Here is an 18,507-nt window from a genome sequence, read left to right as displayed (position 1 = left end):
TTTTGAAGTAAATATATGATGAGAATTTTTTTTTTTTTGCATAGTCTGTAGTCACCAGCTACATAACCACAGGACTTAGTCTGCAAAAAAAATTTACTTTCTTTGTGTGTTAATCTCGTATTTCCTTGGACCCTTGCTTAGAAGGGTAATCACAAAGGTGCTTGAATAAGTAATGTAAAAACAGAAGCAGTTCCTTAAAGCTATTTCCACAAAATGGAAGGACCGAAAACCTGAAATTCAGGAGGGACTAAAGTTAGAATATTGTTTCATTAACTTTGGAGAAAACAATCTTTTTTTCTGAATACTAACAATAACTAATTCTGATTTTCAGGCACCTATATTTGGAGTTTTTTTAGTTAAATAGTCCATTAAAATCTATGGGCCTGGTACAGACAACTGTATTGTTTTAAGCTTCACTTCAAGAAAATTCTGAGACATTTAAGATATGCTGAAAAGTAAGCACTGTTTCCGAATAAGTGCATCCTGGAATTAATTTTCCAAATTTGTAACTCAAAACATTTTTATAGATTGTCTCAAACTCATTGTTCTTAGATTGCTGTAAAATATGCTTTGCTGTAATTTCTTGCAAGAATGTTTTTCCTGTGAGAAGTTTTGTCTTCCTTCCTTTGCAATCTGATAATTATTTTCAGATGTCAAAATAAATGTGACTGATTAGGCATATCCTCAAATTTTTGTCCTCCAACTAGATAAACCAGAGACATGTTGCTGTTGATGAATCAGTACATATCTGAAAGCTAGTCTAGCACTGTTGGTGAAACATGGCCATGATCATGTGTCTGCAAGGGTTGTATTGAGATACCCACTAGATTTATTCTGTACCTTCTTCAAAATAAAAACATGATAAATAAACATAGCAGTACATGTGAATAATGAAGACCACCTGTGACTTGGGTATTGTTTTTTGCACTTGCATTTGCAAGGTTATAAATATGCTATAGAAAGGACTCCGTTATTTCGCTGTATATTCCTTGCCAGATATGGTTGGCTACTTGCATATAGTTATTAAATGCTAATGAAACCCCCGCACACACACGCAACCTATTACAGGACACAGTGCTCTATTACGAAAGAGAAACAGTAGGGAAAATAAGAATTCCAGTAAGATTCTGAAAAAACATTCTTGACAGCATTCTTCTTTATTTCTCCACATCATAGCTGCAAATAACTCCTTTTCTGACAGAAGGAAGAATATTGAGAAAGATTTAAATGTTTCTTTTAGTGTCACAAGCAATTTTATGCTTTTTGATTTGGAAATAACTGGTAATACTGAGGGCAAAACTGGAAAATAGCAGATACTCTGTAAGGTGCTCTCAGTCTGTCGATATACTCAGTGATTCCAAGCTAGTTCCCAAAGAAGAGGTAAGGACATTTTAAAAGGTTTTCTGTCCAACCTTCAGTAGATGTCAGGACTTTTCTATTCATTTTATGAAGTCAGACAGACTTACAGTATAATGCTGTAGAGAGAAGATATTCACTAATATGCAGATATTAATACAGAAATACATTAATTCAGAATTAATACAGAAATACAGAAATTTATTAATACAGAAAGCCAAAAAGCATTGTTTGAAAGTATAGTCTTACTCAATTCCTTTTCCATTTCAGATTTTAGTGCAATTTTGCTCTCAAACAGTAAGCTGTGCTCCTGAGCCAATTTTTTTTTATTTAGACACAAGTGACAATTCTTCAATGTTTTGTTAAGTTACATATAAATAAAATCTAACATCAATAATATAATATTCAGCTCAGTAACTGTATATATTATCAAACATACTCTATGAAATTCAAAATTTAGTTTTCATGCCTGTATTTCTACGAAATTCAAAATTTAGTGTTCATGCCTGTGTTTTTAGATATGGTGAGAAGAAGGAAACATTCCTCATGGAGGAGGAAGGGTGGGTGGGTCAAAATTTTGTAGTTTTGAAAAGTCATTGATACATACAGTTGATGGAAATCATAAAATGGGTCTTATCTTTTTCTCATAATGTAAAAAATGAAAAACCTTTAATCAGCTGTCACATTTACAAAAATAGCTTTATTTCAGCAAACTAAAATAGACAAGATTGTATTTAAACCAAGAATGTAAGATTTCCAAAGCATCTTTATGAATGAGATGCTTTCTTCCAAAACAGTACATTTTCAGCAGTTTTTGGTAGTCCCTTTTTATAAAATTTAGGTGGACATTTTTCTTCTCCTTGAGAGTAAGACTTTTATGAAGGCCTTGTCTTGTAACTTTTTGCTTCTCCAGCACTTGTTTTATCTGTCTGTTTTATTGGTTCTCTGGTAGGACATCTCTTGGCTTGGCCTAACGTTCCTCTGTGTTTCTTCACCAGACGTTTAGAAGGTGTATTGAATCTCTGTTATAGGCAGGAATCTTTCAGTCTGGTTTGCTCAACAGCTGGATCAGGTTTCTTCAGGGCTGGAGACAAACATCATTCCAAAAGATAAATATTTTTCACAATTAAAGACAAAATGGTTTCTTTTAAGAGCTTCTTAGGAATAAACTGAAGTTTTCAAACTGCAAATCATTCATGTCTTTCTCTAAAGCAGTTTCCAGTGCAGACAAAAGAACGTTAGTTTTAATTTCCACAATAAAATAACTTTAAGATGGTGAGAACACTTCTGCATATTGACAGAAGAAAGTTAAATCATATCATGTGTCTGCATATATCTCACCCATAGCCTGACGTAATTTGAGTAACCAAGTTGGTATCTGTAAGTAGTTTATTTGGTATTGGAGGGTGGATCTGACTTAGATTAAAACAAAACAAAACAAAACATTAAGTAGCATAGGACTTTAAAGGATAGCCTTCCCAGGCTTTGTATTACTCCATTTCTTAACACAACGTTTCCTTCTCAAACCTCAGAATTCTAAACAGAAATTAATTTGGAAAAGCTGTATGAAATGTTTGTCTGTCTTGTGCTTAATGATAAAGATTTTATAACAGCATTCCCATTTGCTGCTTCACCTCTGGGAGAGCTCGCTGCATGAACTGGGAGCTCGCTGTGGTTATCTTGTAAAATGGGAGCTGACAAACTACCTGGACAAAGCAGATAGGCAGGAAATAAATGGGGTGAGTCAGACATAACCCACATTTTAAAGAGAAATACTCATCAGATTATCTACGTGCAGACTTCCTACGAGTTAAAAGCAGCCAAAAATAAACCTGAAGAAAATCGTCTGTCTACTTTTAGTGAAGGATTTTACTGGCAGAATATTGTAATAGTGAAGTCAGGAGGAGCAGGCAGAAACAGCAGCAGTTGGTGGTGAGAGAGGATGAGCTGAATGCTGATAAAGGGCTGATGAAAATTTTGTGCATTTACCCTCAGCCCAGAAGCTTCAGTCTCCCAAGATAGGCAGCTGAACAAAACAATGATGTAACTGCGTATGTGTTGGTACAGTTTGGGTATTTTTATAGAAGAGGGAAGGTGAGGAGGTGTACTGTGCGTTACCCTGTTTAGCTTCAGAAGAAAACTGTCATGGCTTTCGGATTAGGCAGATGTGATTAAAAAGCAGCCAAGAGCTGTTCCAAAGAGAATTTCTTCTGATGACATGAAATTATCTCTGTGGTGTTGTAATATACTCATTTTTTTTTTAATTTCATGAAATCAGGAAAATTTTTGAACTGTAAAACAAGGTGTAGACATTTATGGTGGAAGCAATTAGTTATTGTGACTGGCTTATAGCAAAACGCCTCTTCCCCCCTCCCCTCCCCCCCAAAGTTTCAGTATTACTAAACTGGATACAGAAAAACACAGTCAAACTTAGACAGTAGAGAAAGGGAGAAGAGGGGGGGAAGTGTTTTGGTTTTCAGTTAAGTGGAAAATGGATTGTTTAGTTGCTGCTTTTTCAGATGGGAATTTATGCAGACAGATGGAGACCTACCACTTAATGATGATAGGTTTGATAGCCAGAATAGATCAAAGGAGGATATCTAATCACTGGGTGAAGTTTTTTACTTTTTACATTTTATATATATATATATATAAAATATGTTTGTGTGTGTGTGTATATTGGGGTTTTTTTGCAGGGACAGCAAACATCTAACAACCTGGCAAGCTCAAAGTCTCTAGAACAGTAGATTAACTTGTGGTATCTCAGGGAATGCCACAGTCTAGGGATAAGATCATTTTTCCAACTAATTAGGTTATAATTTAGATTAGGAAATAAAAATAACAAAAAGAGGAAATAATGTGCATAGTGCTGATTGCTTTCAGTGCTAAGACAAACCAAATGAATAATTGCTTTCATCCATCCAAATTCAGTCAGCGTTCTCTCTGTTCATAGAGAGTCTCTGGCTTTCCAAAGAAGAAACGAGCTTCTTCCAAAAACCCCCTTTGCTAAGCAGTTTTATCCATTTTGGAGACAACCAAGTAGGAGTGGAAAAAGTATCAGCGGCAGTCTGGTCATCAAAACAGAGTTCGGTAGGAATGGCAGATCTGTTCTTAAGTACAGGTGGAGCTAAGTAACCATGTATTTAGAAGCTCGCAACAGGAGTCCAGTTGTTCAGCGAACTGGATGTGTGATGGCTGCTCCCACCGAGCAGGTTGTGCTGACTGCCCACGGCAAGGCCAGCAGCCCTTCCGCAGGGCCCAGGGCTGCCGTTGCTGTTATTAGAGAATCTGAGTCAAGAATGCCTACAGTATCAAACAGTGAGTGTTTTCTTGGGAAGTCTTGTACGAACAGCTATAAGCCAGGCTCTCTCCCTCTATTTCTAATAGCAGATGGGTTAGAAAAGAACTGCTTAGTTTTTCTTTAATTGTTTGTAACATGCTAATTACAAATAAGCCTATACTTTTTTTTTTTCCTTGGTTCCCTATCCACTTGGTACTTCTCTGGTAATATTGGACCCTTATAGGGCAACTTGACCCTCTCTCTGAAACTCTCCTAATTTGGAGCATAGTTCTGTTGTGAATTTCTTTCTTTAGATTCCAGAAAGTGCTAATGCTATTGGGGTAGATGAAAGCTTTATTCTAATTATACCTGAGTCTTAGGCCATCAGACTTGCGAAAAGAACTAATTAAAGGCACTATTAGTGCCAGGTTTTTACCTTTTCAATTGTGATAAAATTAATGAAAGTTTTATAAATGTTCAGGCAGCCACATGCATTATGAAGCAGAAATGCTTATTGTGTTGTAGAAACACTTTGGTTCTTGTCAGTGTAGCTCCTAGAAATGTCAAGCCTTACTGAAGTTGGTATGGTTTCTGCTATTGACTTTGAGACCAAGATAACATTCATTGAATTTTTAGGTACTTCTTTGTTACCTAACACATTTGCATGTTACTGGTCATCATGAACTAGAAAAAAATTTATGTAGCTGATTAATGGTCTCTAAGAGATGAAATGCTCTGTCTTTTTTACTATTAATTGCTAGGCTCAGGAAAAATACTCCGAGCTGAATTCATCTTTGCATGCATTGGATGAAGGTAGATGTTACACTATACTGTTTTCAGAGCCAGTTTTGTATTGTTTGGTTTCTTGTGTCTGATCAAACTCATCAGGGAAACCACGAAAGAGGTTGTTTATTCTTCTCCCTGTGATGAGGTTTCTCTCCTTTTTGTGAAGCACTGGTGCTCTTACTTAAAATTAAAGCTCTCGAGTAATGGCACTACAACCAAGAATAATGTAAAAAAAAAATTTTTTTTTGTCTAAAGCCAATTCCCTCTTAAATTCTGCAGCCAGTCTTTTATTCTTGGGATATAACAGGCACTGGTTAAATACAGAATCTGACAGAATACTGAGCATATTCTTTATGCTTAGCAAATAACTCTGTACAATATTAACTAATACTCTCATTCTGGCTTTTTCTCCTAGAAACTAGGATTCCTTATGTAGCTTTTGGCTCTCATTTGTCCTTCTGAAATTCAAAATGGAGGTTGGATTCTTTCCATTTGTTTTCTCTGACTTCGGGGAGAATTTTCCAGCTATGTAGAGAAGGCAGCTTCTGAGAATGGAAACAGGAACCTCTGCACAGAAACTCTGATACTGAGAAACAAAGCACCATTTGTGATTTATGGGTTTAATACTTTTAACACTTAAAATAATGAAAAATGTTCTTCATGTCTTATATAAGCTTTGTGTTAAGGTCTGGGGGCTTTATTTTCATTGTACTTTCTTAGAGTGTTTAAAAACCTATGAGTTTGGAAGACCAAGTTCTTCAGTCCCCAGAAAATCTGTTACAGAATATTACTGACTGCTCATGGAGTGTTTGCTAGATATTAATTCAAGAGAGTGCTTTTAATGGTTTCATTGAATATCCACTAAAACCGATGGAAAGTCTTCTGTGAACTGAGGCTTAAAAAAGTCTTTGTGCTGCACTACTTTGCTTACAGGTACATCCTGTTTAAACTGCAAATGTGTTCCCTGGCTATTTAGCTGGGCAGCTGGCTTGCAGGCTAAGAACTTTTCAAAAAATTGTTTAGGTCCTATCAAAACGCCCTCAAAACAATGTTCTGTTTCCTCTGGGAATTCTTAATTCCCGACTTTGCATTCTGAATGTGTAGTGGAAGAATCAGAAATGTAAATGTAGCTGGGTGGGTAATCTAGTTCCAGTATCACTGTAGTGTACCATAGATGTATAAATTCAAATATATGCAGATTGTTCAGCTTGGAAAAGAGGAGACTGAATGGGAATGTGATAGAAGTTTACAGGACTTTACATGTGGTGCAAAGGTGAGTAGGGCATGGTCTTTCACTTTTTTCCCAACAGAAGTAGTATTTGAATTAAGTTGTCAGGCATCAGTTTTAAAACATATGGAAAGATGCGTCTTCAGAGACTGGGTATTTAAACTATAAAATTCATTGCCAAAAGATACTATGGAGGCCAAAAATATTCAGAAAGGAATCATAAAATACTGGATGGAGGACAGAGTTATCTGATTTGGATATATGCATACAAAAGGGTTTGGATGCAACTTTTAAATGAAAGAAGTCCCCAAACCAATTTTTAGAATTTGGGAGGATTTACAACGTTAAGAATTATTCTCTATGCGCTGTGAATTTTATCCTCTTTCTATAAAATGTAATAAATAAAATAAACTTTTTTGAATCCAACTTCAGTATGGGATGCATAAAGGCATTTACACTGTAAATAATGATGATTCTAATGGCTTCTAGATAAATGCTCTAAAAACTGAACTCATTTTCCATAGAAGTATTTACTCCTCCAAGTTAAATGCACATGACCAATCTTCAAGGGGATACAACAAGCCTGCCAGTTTCCAGGAGAATGTGGTGGCAGTTCTGTTTCACTGCTGCAAGGTTAGAGTGATTTTTTTTGTGATATTTCCAGCAGGACAAACTAAAAAGCCAGCTGGAAAATACTGATAAGCATTACATAAAAGATTTTAAAATGCCACACTTTGCAATCCATTCCAATCCCAATTAGCAGCAATCTTTCACCCTCGTGTTTGAAATAATCCCTTCATGCATATACTGGATTCTGCATGCACATTCATACTCTTAAAAATTGTTTAAACAATGTAGAAAGCACATAACACTGTATGGTGTTCACAAGGAAAATGAAGATTTTTTTCCTCTTTAAAAGATACTATTCTCAGATAAAAGTCTCCTTAACATGCAATAAGAACTCCAATATTTTCCTATAATAATTATAAGAAAAATAAAAGAAATGCACTTTGGTGCTGTGAGCTATGTTTTTAGTCAACACCATTAAAAAAGCAGTAGGCGAGTAATTAAGAATGTGGCTTTCATTTTCTTTTCATTTTTGATCCAAGTATGTCCATAAGATTGTATATGTATGCCACATACATGTTCTTAAAAATATTAATGTTTAATCTGGATGATACTCATTGAAATGGGAATAAAAGCCAGTTTGTGCTTAAAATACTGTAACTATTGATCACTCATTGAAGACTTATTTTAGAACATGACTTCAAGTTTAACTGTAACTCGGCATTGAAAGATCTAAAGTGAAGTGTGAAAGTTTTCTATGGTTTTAAATTAGTATAGGTTTTGCTTATGAATATTTAATGCGATATTTAATATGATATTTAAGCTGACTAGATCCAAGTGATGCCTTCACTCCAGAAAGCCCTTTATGATCGTATGCACATATAGATACCTAAGCATATTAAATATTTGGGTTTCTTAAAGTGCTGACCACAATATCCTGTATTCTATGTGAAACTGTCTGTCATGAGCTTGCTCTCTAGCGTATGTTCATTAACTTTCCCTTTTCCGTTCCTTGAAGGTGGTATTCTTATATAAATCTTACAGCACAAGCTTCAGAGCCTGCTCTGAAGGGCTTTCTGACTGCTTTTAAAACTGCTGTGCATATGCAAGATGCAGTTGATGCATTGACTCCCTCAAAGAGTCAGTGGCATGAAGGTAAGAAATTTCCTCGTTCAACTTAAAACAGTAAGAAAGGAGAAATGGCTTTTTTTAATTGTCCCTAAGTCTACAGAAACAAGGCATCTCTGTTTAAAAAAAAAAAAAAGAAGAAGATATATATATATATATAGCTTAGTGTGTATTGCTTTTCAATGCCATTTCTTTTACTAATGCCAAATTTAAATTTTTAGGTTTGAATGACTTCCTCTTTTCTTTATGTAATATATTCTAGTAAATTTAAATGACCATGAAATTAAGAAACCACTAACACCAACTAAAGGACAAGGTATTAAGGCTTATCACCACCCAGGGTGGATTCAGCATTTCTTGCAAATCAAAATGCTCGAATGGCATTCTGATAGAGATATGATGTCTCAGGAAAGCTACCTATTTGATGCAAAAACTGATATAGGAAGTCCTTGGACTTAAACTGTGCAAGATGTCAGACTTCAATGGTCAGTTCTGGCCTTAAATCTAAGAGAACGTTTGAAATTTTAATTACATTTAAACTTTATCTGTGTAGTTCTGCCATTTTTCCTTTATGTTCACTTAGTCAATAGATCATTGTCACTGGTGCAAATTTACAACCTGGTGCCAAATTTGACATCTGTGTGAGCAGCTTAGCGCGAGGGAGCATGAGAACGAGAGGGAGAACAAGTAAGCAGTAAGAGAATATTGGTTAGCACGAAGCAGTGCATCTGGCTAAGCAAAGTTTCTCAGTGGTCAATAGCAGGACAGGATAGAGGAAGGATGTGGGGGAGCAGGGGGAGACAGTGAAATACTTTCGCAGATGTTGAGCAGGAGTTCCTTTCAAACATGAGAGAAAACATGAAATGGCCTTTATGGTGTAGGCTACACATGCTGTGTCAGACAGGTGTTTTATATACACTTAATTTGTTTCAAAAACATTCTGCATAACCAAGGCAAGACAACAACACTTATTTTTGCAACGGCCTGCTTTGGGGTCTATAAAAGCCCCGGACTGGAAGACAAGAGGTATGAGATGTTGTCTCAGCACTGCTTTTGCCTTAGCAGGTTACTGAAAAATCTAGTTGTTTTATGCCTTGACTTATAACTGTTTTGTAAAGCAGAGTAATAATCATCTAATTAAGCTTTTAAATGCAAAATTTTATCATCACTGCTACTGCATAGGTAACTGAAGGAATTATGCATTTTATACAGTAAACTCAATAAGTGCTTGCGGATTGTATTACTGTTATTTTTGGTTAAATAGTAGCAAGTGTATTGGCTGATTTCTTATTATGTTTCAAAATTCTCCCATAAGTCTTCAATTATCTGAGCTGGAACCTATTAAATACATTTTGGAAAATCCCTCAGGCATGAATAATTGTATTTGTTTTTTAATCTTTTCATCTCTAGGTTTGAGATCAGACTGCTGGGAAAGAAAACAGCAAAAAAAAAACCTCAGGTTGACTCAACATATACAGCTGTTTATTTTTTTGAATTCATTTATTTTACAACAGAAAAAAAAAACACTACAAAACCTAGGCAACAAATACTTGCTTTGGAGCACATTCTGGGTGTAAGGTTAGATCTTTTGCTTAAGGTAAGTCCCCTTTGCCTTACTTCCCAGGTGCAAAGTAATTTTAAAGCTCTCTAGAAGAATCTTCCCAGATCTCTAAGCCAGTGCATTTGCCAGCTGACATTACTTAGTGATCTATTTTTGCCTTAAGCTGCGTAACTCTTGACCAGCTCTAAGATGCTGTGTAGGTAAGCCAGTTTAGAGATCCACTTCTGACTTTACCAGAAGTTTAATCTCTCCCCAGTCAATACAGTTAATTTTTTTTTCTTACAAAATTAGACTTAAAGGCATAAAATAGAAATACGTTTCTCAGGTTTGTGCCTTTTACAGAAACTAAATACTAGTAGTTACTGGTTTGCTTGACAAAAGTGAGTATGTTGATATGTCTGTAGTTTAATCTGAAGAGGGACAAGTGTTGCCCTGATACAGAGTTGAGATATGTTCAGGACATGCAGTGGACTTGCAGACTGGAAACATTTTGAAGTCTACTAATTAGGACCTTGCCTTAGCATCTTGACTGGAAGATGACCGGTCGTCTTAGCATCTTAAACCAGAATGCAAACGTGTTTGCTGCTAATAGTTACTGAGAAAATGATAATGATGTCTGCTGATGACACAAACTAGATATGAATGCCAAACATACTAGTAACTGATTATAACTTGCAGGCAAGTCTGTTCCATCAAAAGATAAATATCTTACTCCTTTCCTACCATGACAACATAGTTGGGTATAAAGAAAACCAAAGAGTGCATATGAAAAAAAAATTCATGAATACATACATTAAAAATAACAAGTTAAAACAATGGAGAAGGAATATGAATTACACTGTCCTGCAATTGTTTTCATTGCTTCAATTTTTCTACATGAAATCTTGTTTAAAAAAGTTCAGTGCGGTATTCTTAGCAGACTTTAATTGGTAGAATGATTAAATTGATCAAACCCTTTGATAAAAGTGCTTCTTAAAGGTTTTCACACTTCTGTTGTCCAACATTGTTCCTAAAAGTTAGCAGCTACCTCATGCCTTTTTTGTAAGTGTTCTCAGGTGACTGTTGTCATTATGTTTCAATGAAGTATAATAAAACACCGTATCATATAAGTCTGCATCTCACATGCAGTGTATCAGATGTCTGTGTCTAAATCTGAACAACTTTTAAAAAATGGCTAAATGTAGAATTTTACTATTTTTGGGTCAAATCTGGAAATTCTTAGCCTATTTCGAGGCCAGTGGAAATTTACTTGATCACAAAAAGTATTAAGAACCAAAGAACAGGGTGTTTTTGTCCTTTAGCTTTTTACCTCGCACCTTTTTATAACAGGTGGTAAGTTAAACTTCTGCTTTGGGACTGTGTGGCCATATTTCATAAATGGCTATACTGTACAAAGGTATAAAGACTATAGTTTTGAAGCCCATTGTTGAATGAGAATCTGTTTTTGCTTTTCCAAATAAGTGGAGGATTTGCCATGAAGGCTTGTATTTGTTTGGCAGGCACAAACATAAGCCGATTTGGAACTTGGTTTGGTAAATCTTTCACTTTAGAATTTTATTTGACATTAGATACTTCACATCTGATGGTATTCTGAAAATGGTGGTGACATTACAATATTCAGCACACAAACATTTTGTCCATATATTAAGATGAGTTACTTATTCCACACTATTACAAGCAAGACTGCAGTTGAAACTGCCTGAAAGTGGTGTATTTAAGAAGAGGAGCATTGCTTTAGTTTGAGTCAAGGCCAGAAGTGTTTGTCTAGTACTATGAAAGAGTGGTACGTCCAAATTTTCTATGAAGGTCTTGGGTTGCCCTGTAAATATCACCCATAGATTAATAGGTAGTAAAAAAACAGCAGGCAGTGAGGTGAAATGAACACCAGTATGGAGAATCTAGATAAAATATGTTGCTTTATAGAAAGGTTGTTCAAATGTCATAGTAATATGCTGTTTAAAAAAAACAAAAACAAAGAAACCCCAAACCATCAAATCATGAGTGTGTGAGAATGTTCTAATAAATCATTGTCCTGTATGGTTGGATTAGACACACAGGGTCAGGTTTGTCTATGTAATATGCTGTGGTATTGAAATTTATGAATGTGCTTCAAACTTGAAAATAGCAAGCTGTAGCTTCACATGCATCTTTGTTAGAAATGACAACAGACAAAGGACTAGAGATGTAGGAAATACTCCAGAGCTATTAATCTCAATTCCTATTCTGTTCTAACCTCTCATCTCTGTCTTTTCTTATACTGGAACCCAGCTTTGAAAAATTCTGTTATGCCCATAGCATGCCCATAGTATGCCCTTCATTATGCCTGTAGGCATGTACGTTGTTTTGACTCACTAATCGTCTTGATTTTCAGTCATCATTGTAGAGGGAGAATATATATATTGCCCTTGATTTTCTAAATTTGTATGAAGGTTTGAAAGCCTGAGATAAAATAGTCTTTTGGGCTGGATTCTTGAGTGTTTTAAGTACAGGCTCAGGTGTAGCTGAGGGAGGGAGATAAGGCAGGGTGGGTTCTGTATCCCCCCTGAAACTGAGTATGAGCCAAAAATAACTCCTTGGCCGAGAAAGTTGTGTAGTGTATACTCAAGCTGCTAAGTATCAGTATCTCTTCTAGTAGTAAGGAATAAGGGAACCTATTATGCCTGTCACCTCTACTTTCTGACAGTGTCAGTATTGCTTTGTTCATGTGTGTATAGTACTTGATTTTATTTGGCTCTCCATCATAGCTGAATGATTCGTACAGCTGCTGTGCAATGTAGTGTAACTGATTGGAAATTAGAACATTTAAACCATGTTTTCTTTCCATCCTAGCAACACTTGTTCTTTTTGGCTTTGTTTTCCATCTCTGATTTTTTTTAACTATTTCTTTGCAGCATTGTATGTAGTCTCTGTTAGCAAAAATATATAAAAGTATGCCCCCAATACATTTAAATACGAACGTAAAAGCTATATTTATCAGGAAGGCTTTGTGATCTGAATCTGTGAACTCATGGAAATTTACAGTGTCTGTCATGCAAGCCAAACGGATTACTGTTGGTTGCCAAATTCAAAGCCCGTGTTTATATTTGCAAAGAATTGGCTCACATACACTTTCTTTCCTGCTGCAGAATGGGTGTGTGTATACATATGTCTTGTACCACTGGAAGATCAGGCTGGGTTGCTGAGTGAATCTTCTTGAGCAGATTCAGTTAGTTTTCTCTTGTCACAGCAGAGGAGGTTGAGGACCACAATGCTGGTATCTTCCAGCTGTAGCGGACAGATGAGTGAACTTTTGCCTTAAACATTTCTTGGTACATAAGGTGCAAGCAAACCATAACCCCGAACAAGCCATCTGTTCCCAGTGGAAACAGGACTGAGCTGCTGCGACCCCTGAAATGGTCTCCCTGCGACCACCCGGGACACACCGAGCCTGCGCTGAACCAGGGCACGATCGGACAGAGACTTTGGGACCTGGACTGCAAATTACTGCTGCTTAGCACAACTTTTATAAAACTTGCTTAGCATGAGTAGCTAAATTTGCTGAAGCCTTAGGCCGCACTCCGTAGTTCAGTGAGAAAGGGCCCCAGAGCTGGAGCAGACTGGAATAAGGGAGTTACCAGCAGTTTGCATTCCTGTGCACTGCTGAAACAGTGCTAATTGCTGGAGTTACCACCTCTTTGTCAGGACCTTGAGAGACAACGGCGGGACCCGAGGAATGCAGACACACCTGTCAGCAGAAACGGCAACAGTAAACGGCCTACCTAGGGACAGTGATGAGACCCAGTAAGGAGCAGGAGACCCCAGACCCAAATATTACTATTGGTCTGAACTACCACGTGAGGGGTGGGAAACTTAATTTGAAAAAACTGTAATTGCCCAGGGATTTCTTTGTTTGGGGTCCCTCTTCGGAGGCACCCAGCTTGAGCTGTAATTCGAACGGAGTCAGCAGAACATCATTGCCCTCGGAGTGGTGGTAGCTAGCTTCTTCTCTCCTTTTCCAACTTTCTCTATCTTTTCCCCTTACCCTTCTTCCCCTCTTCCCTTCGCCTCCTCTTTGCCTTTCCCCACCTTTTCGCTCCACTTTGTGGAAAATAAAGTTAAAAGGTTGTATGATATTTGACTGGTTTTATCGTCTTACTCTCGTCCTTGGGATCATAACGAAACCCTCCTGATATTGGATCAGGACACCCACGTACTGGAAATTGCAGTTTCTTCTTCCTTGACCATGAGTAACCTACAAGTGCCATCACTGTAATTGTTGGTAACTGTTCAATAGATGCTACTGTGTTTGAGCTGTACCAAACAGGCTTCTCATTACTGAGCTGAGACAAGCATCAATAGCCAGTGGCTGCTGCCACTTTTTTAAGATATATGGTGTGTATAGCGGGACTGACAGAAGCCACCTGCAGGGTTCAGGGCTATATGCATTGCCTGTCCAGTAGTGGTTCTGCCATAATGAAGGCAGTAGGAAGGTTAGTAGAAAGATCAGATCTGGTTAATTGTAGAGACAGTTAACATGACATGAACACTCCCTGGTAGGATTTTGCGAACATTAACATTCAGCCATTTGGATTAGAAAAGGGGTATTGTTATTCCTATTTTGCGCACAGTCATAAAAAAGCTTAGTGATTTGCCCATGCTCAACCTCAAGTGTCCCCTGCACCTAGTTTTCTTTTAGTGAGTAGAGCAGATCTGACCAAAGCATGGCATATAGGTGTTCCAAGGGTGTCTCACAGGCCTTTGCCTGACATGCCAGTGTGGGGAAGTGTGCACGACAGGGAAAGGGGTCATGGGAAGCCATGTGAGGCACAGGAGAAGTCCTTCCAGTACTGCTGTGCAGCAGTGCCAGCTTTTTTTTCTGCATATGCCAGGCACAGCTTGTAGATGGCTCAGAGAATAGGATTAGCAGCTGCATCTGAGATCACTGAGTTTTCAAGAGTGCCGCAAAAGCATGAAACATGAACTTGAGTTGCACTAACGGGTTCTGCCTCCAAGTCTCTGTGGTACTGCAAGTGCCTTGCTGACACAGATGCTGGTCACCCAGGTCAGAACCTGGAAGTTGTGGGGCTTACAGGTTGTTAAGGTTTGCTAATGTGTGGGGGCTATGGGGCCTGTCCAGGCTTGGGAGACAGAGTAGGAGATTGGCAGGTGGGAAGGGGAAAAGGTATGGACGTGGTATTGGCCAGAGGTGGAGGTAATAAGAAAGAAGGGATGCAGATGACTCTGCGAAATGTTGATAATAGGTTTTGAAGGTGTTGAGCACCAGTTGAAAGTAAGTCCTCACCATGCTTCCTATCCTGGTTTCAATGATCTTTTGCCTCCTGCCTGCTAGTCTGTGACCCAACGATCATCATTTCATAGAAGTTGTTTGGGCATTTGGTAAAATGGGAAACAGTTGCTTTGATCATACTGGAGCTGAGACCACTGATGACAGAACTGTGCCATCTGGAGAAAATTCCTGTAAATTGCATAGCTTTGAAAGAACAGATGGTGCAGGTCAAAGTCAAGTGCATTAGGAAAGCATTCCTCTCCCTCCTTCTCCACCAATGGAAAAGGATAAATCCATTCTAGGGTAAAGGAAGTAAAGATCCTTCAAATCTACCTTGTGTGAAATTCTGTGCAGGAGAGAAAAATAAATAATTTGTTTTGAAAATCAAAAGGGAAAAAGAATGCCCACTCAAACATCACATGTTAAAAAATAAAAGCACAGAACTACCATTGTATACTGTTAGAAGCCTTGAACTCTTCGGAAGATGCTGTTCCTGTAGTCTTGTTCTAACATCAAATCCAAGGTACAACAAGGAAAATTGTGTGCATTTCTACTACATAAAGCTGTGTGCACTTGCACAGCTGCCAAATAGTAAATCTGTAAGTGGGAAAAATGATGTTTCTGATGGACATACTGACCTAGACTTGTACAGAGCAGAGATTAGAAGAACAGAATTATGTAATTTGGGATGGGCCGCTGAAAGACACCTGTCAGCTCCCCTATCCAAAGCAAGGCCAACTTAGATCAGGGTGCTCAGCAGCTTGGCAAGTAAGAGTTTTGAATGTCTCCAGGGATGGAAATTTCACATGTGTGGTTGTCCAGAGAAGGCAACTTTGTATTTTACCAGTATTCATTTTTGAAGTAGAAAATGTTGATTGCCAAGTACATGCGTAGCTAGTGATGACGCTCTGTTGGGACTGCTCTGACCTACCCTTTTTTACATTCCGTGACAAGAGCTAATGGACTAAAAGCACACCATCATAGTAGCAGAAACTTAGACATCTACTAGGCAGGAATCAGTTAATGCTTTCAGTATTTGTGACATAATTTCTACAGTTTGGGGGTGGATTTTCAGCTCTCTTAAAAATTAGTGACTGCTGTATAGGGACACTGTTGATTTTCAATAGAGAAGGAATCCTCTGCTAGCATGCCAAATTGTCAGTCAGTTATTCTAGATAAATGATGGACCACATGCTGCAAAGAACCAGGTGATCCACAGGAGCTTAGATTTAAAGCTTTCCTGACACATTCCAAGCACTGTCAAAGCTTCTGTTGATTTATGTTTTTATACTTTAATGCGACAATGGCGCTTATAAATCTTCACTTTTCCTGTTGCTGTTGGAATGTGTGTTGCAATTTAGCTTGCTGTGTGCTTTCTGTTAAGGTGATGAGGCCCTGTCAAGGCTTGGAAGGGAATTCTCTCTTTGGAGCAGTCGCTCAGTTACTATGGAAAACAAGGTGACAAAGCAACCAGTGAAATGGAAACCCTACAAGCTGAAATGGATCAAGCCTTAGAAAACCTTTGGAGCTTAAGAAAGGAGAGGAGAGAGAAGAAAGCATTCCTTATTTTATACAGCCTGAAGGAGGAAGCGTAGAAGGAGCAGCAATAAAAGGCATGGATAAAATTTCAAAAGATAAGCCAATGGCTGGGCCAGCATTCATATGCCTCTGCTCAGACAGATCCCTTCATCCAAATCTATTTCTGTGGCAGCTGAAACTTCTATCTCCTCAGCTTCCAAGCTGCAGGGGAAGTGCTCTGAGAAGCTGGGCAGTCAGCACAAGAATGAGAGTCCACACAGGTGCAAAAGCATTAAGACCATTACAAGGCCACCATGGCAGATCAGTCAGTGTTTATTATTATTCCCTTTGTATATGTTCTGGACTTTTTTTTATAGCATTTTATAGGAAAAATCAGGGCCTAATCCCTCTAAGTGCTGACAAAAACTTGAGTACCGTCCCAAAGGGGTTCACGGTTCTCAGCACCTTCAAGATAGCATTGAGATCTTAGACTGAGTGTGATTCCACGTTCCCTTGTGCCCATGACTACAACTGAAGTCAGTGATCTTTGGATCAAATTCTTTGTGCTTATGCCAAGATGGGCAAAATCAGAGATAGTGACAACAAGCTAGTGTATAATCAGAATGAGTAGCTTTTGAAAAGATTGTTGCTTTTGAAAAGATTGTTACTTTTGGAAGACCATGGAACTTTGTCACACAGGATGTCAGTGTTTCTTCACAGATGCATTTTCATTCTTTTTTGAGGGTTATTCTAGAAAGTCTTTAGAAAACTGCAACACTGAGTTTGTTTCATAACATAATGTGTATAAGGCTCTCCTGTGGATCACTCTGTAACTGATGTGTATAAATTTTTCTTTGACTTGACATCTCTGCTGAAGGGAAATCTCTTTAGACTTCCATGCTTATTGGAACGATGAAAAGCTTGAATGCCCAGAATCACTAATACGCAGAATAAAGAAAGAATTGTATTTAAAATGTTTACTGATAGCAAATAATTTAAAATGTCCTGATGTATTCAGAGTGACAGAAAAAATAAATCAGAATTGAGTGAGCAGTGTTTTTTCAATATATGTAAAATCTGACATCTTTTTTTGCTTATCACTTTTTTGTTAAAATTGTAAACATTACAAAGTTTTATTGTCTGCATTTTTTCTGTCTTTCTGTGAAATGATATATTTTCAATTAAAAGATTGAATATGTCATTGTCACTTGGAAAGACTGTCCCTTTCTGTCTGATCACACAGTAAGGTGGAAGGTGCCTTTAGAATACATGCCTTTTCTAGATGCCTGGATGCTGAACTGCCTGAACACAGACATACAATGGCAAAAATATATTTGCTTTTGTCATTTTGCTGTGTTCTGCCAAAAGAAAATGTCATTTAATGATTATACTAATGACTTAAAGAGACTAGCTGTGAAGTTCAAATGTGATTAATTGGATAATATTCAAGTGTCCTTCTTTTGACAGTCCTTTGGTGTCAGTCATTTCAGAACAGCAAGAATGGAGACAGAACATAGCTTATGAGCTATGTTTCACATTCCGTTGTTTAACTCTAGTTCTTTATAGACTGGCAAATATCTACACTGTCTGTGTAGAATTTTGAGAGTTGGCAAACAATCCCCTTACTGATTTTGTGAAGGTGAATTTGAACTCTTTTATGCTTTGTCTTTTCCTCTTCTTAAGTTAGACAGTACAAAGGATGAACTTAGAAGAACCATTAGGGTGACTGAAATAGTCGTTGCTTCTGCATCCAGAAGTTTTCAATGTGTAAAAGGACTGAAAAGGAAATGCGTGTGGAAGGAATGCCTGTGGAAGGG

The 18,507-nt window shown here is 37.6% G+C and overlaps 2 long non-coding RNA genes across 6 annotated transcripts in view; both read left to right on the top strand.

The window, feature by feature from the left end:
* The window catches only part of LOC112980264 (uncharacterized), a 490,489-nt gene that overhangs the window by 77,902 nt on the left and 394,080 nt on the right, over positions 1-18,507 (top strand). The window lies entirely within an intron of this gene.
* LOC135324805 (uncharacterized) lies at positions 5,257-11,027 on the top strand. The gene is made up of 2 exons (XR_010386070.1): positions 5,257-8,372; positions 9,756-11,027. It is a non-coding gene; the product is annotated as an uncharacterized LOC135324805 (long non-coding RNA).

The sequence above is a fragment of the Dromaius novaehollandiae genome, chromosome Z (genome assembly GCF_036370855.1).
Source record: "Dromaius novaehollandiae isolate bDroNov1 chromosome Z, bDroNov1.hap1, whole genome shotgun sequence".
NCBI lineage: Eukaryota > Metazoa > Chordata > Aves > Casuariiformes > Dromaiidae > Dromaius > Dromaius novaehollandiae.
Note: the sequence above shows the minus strand (reverse complement) of the source record. Positions and strands in the feature narration are given on the sequence as shown.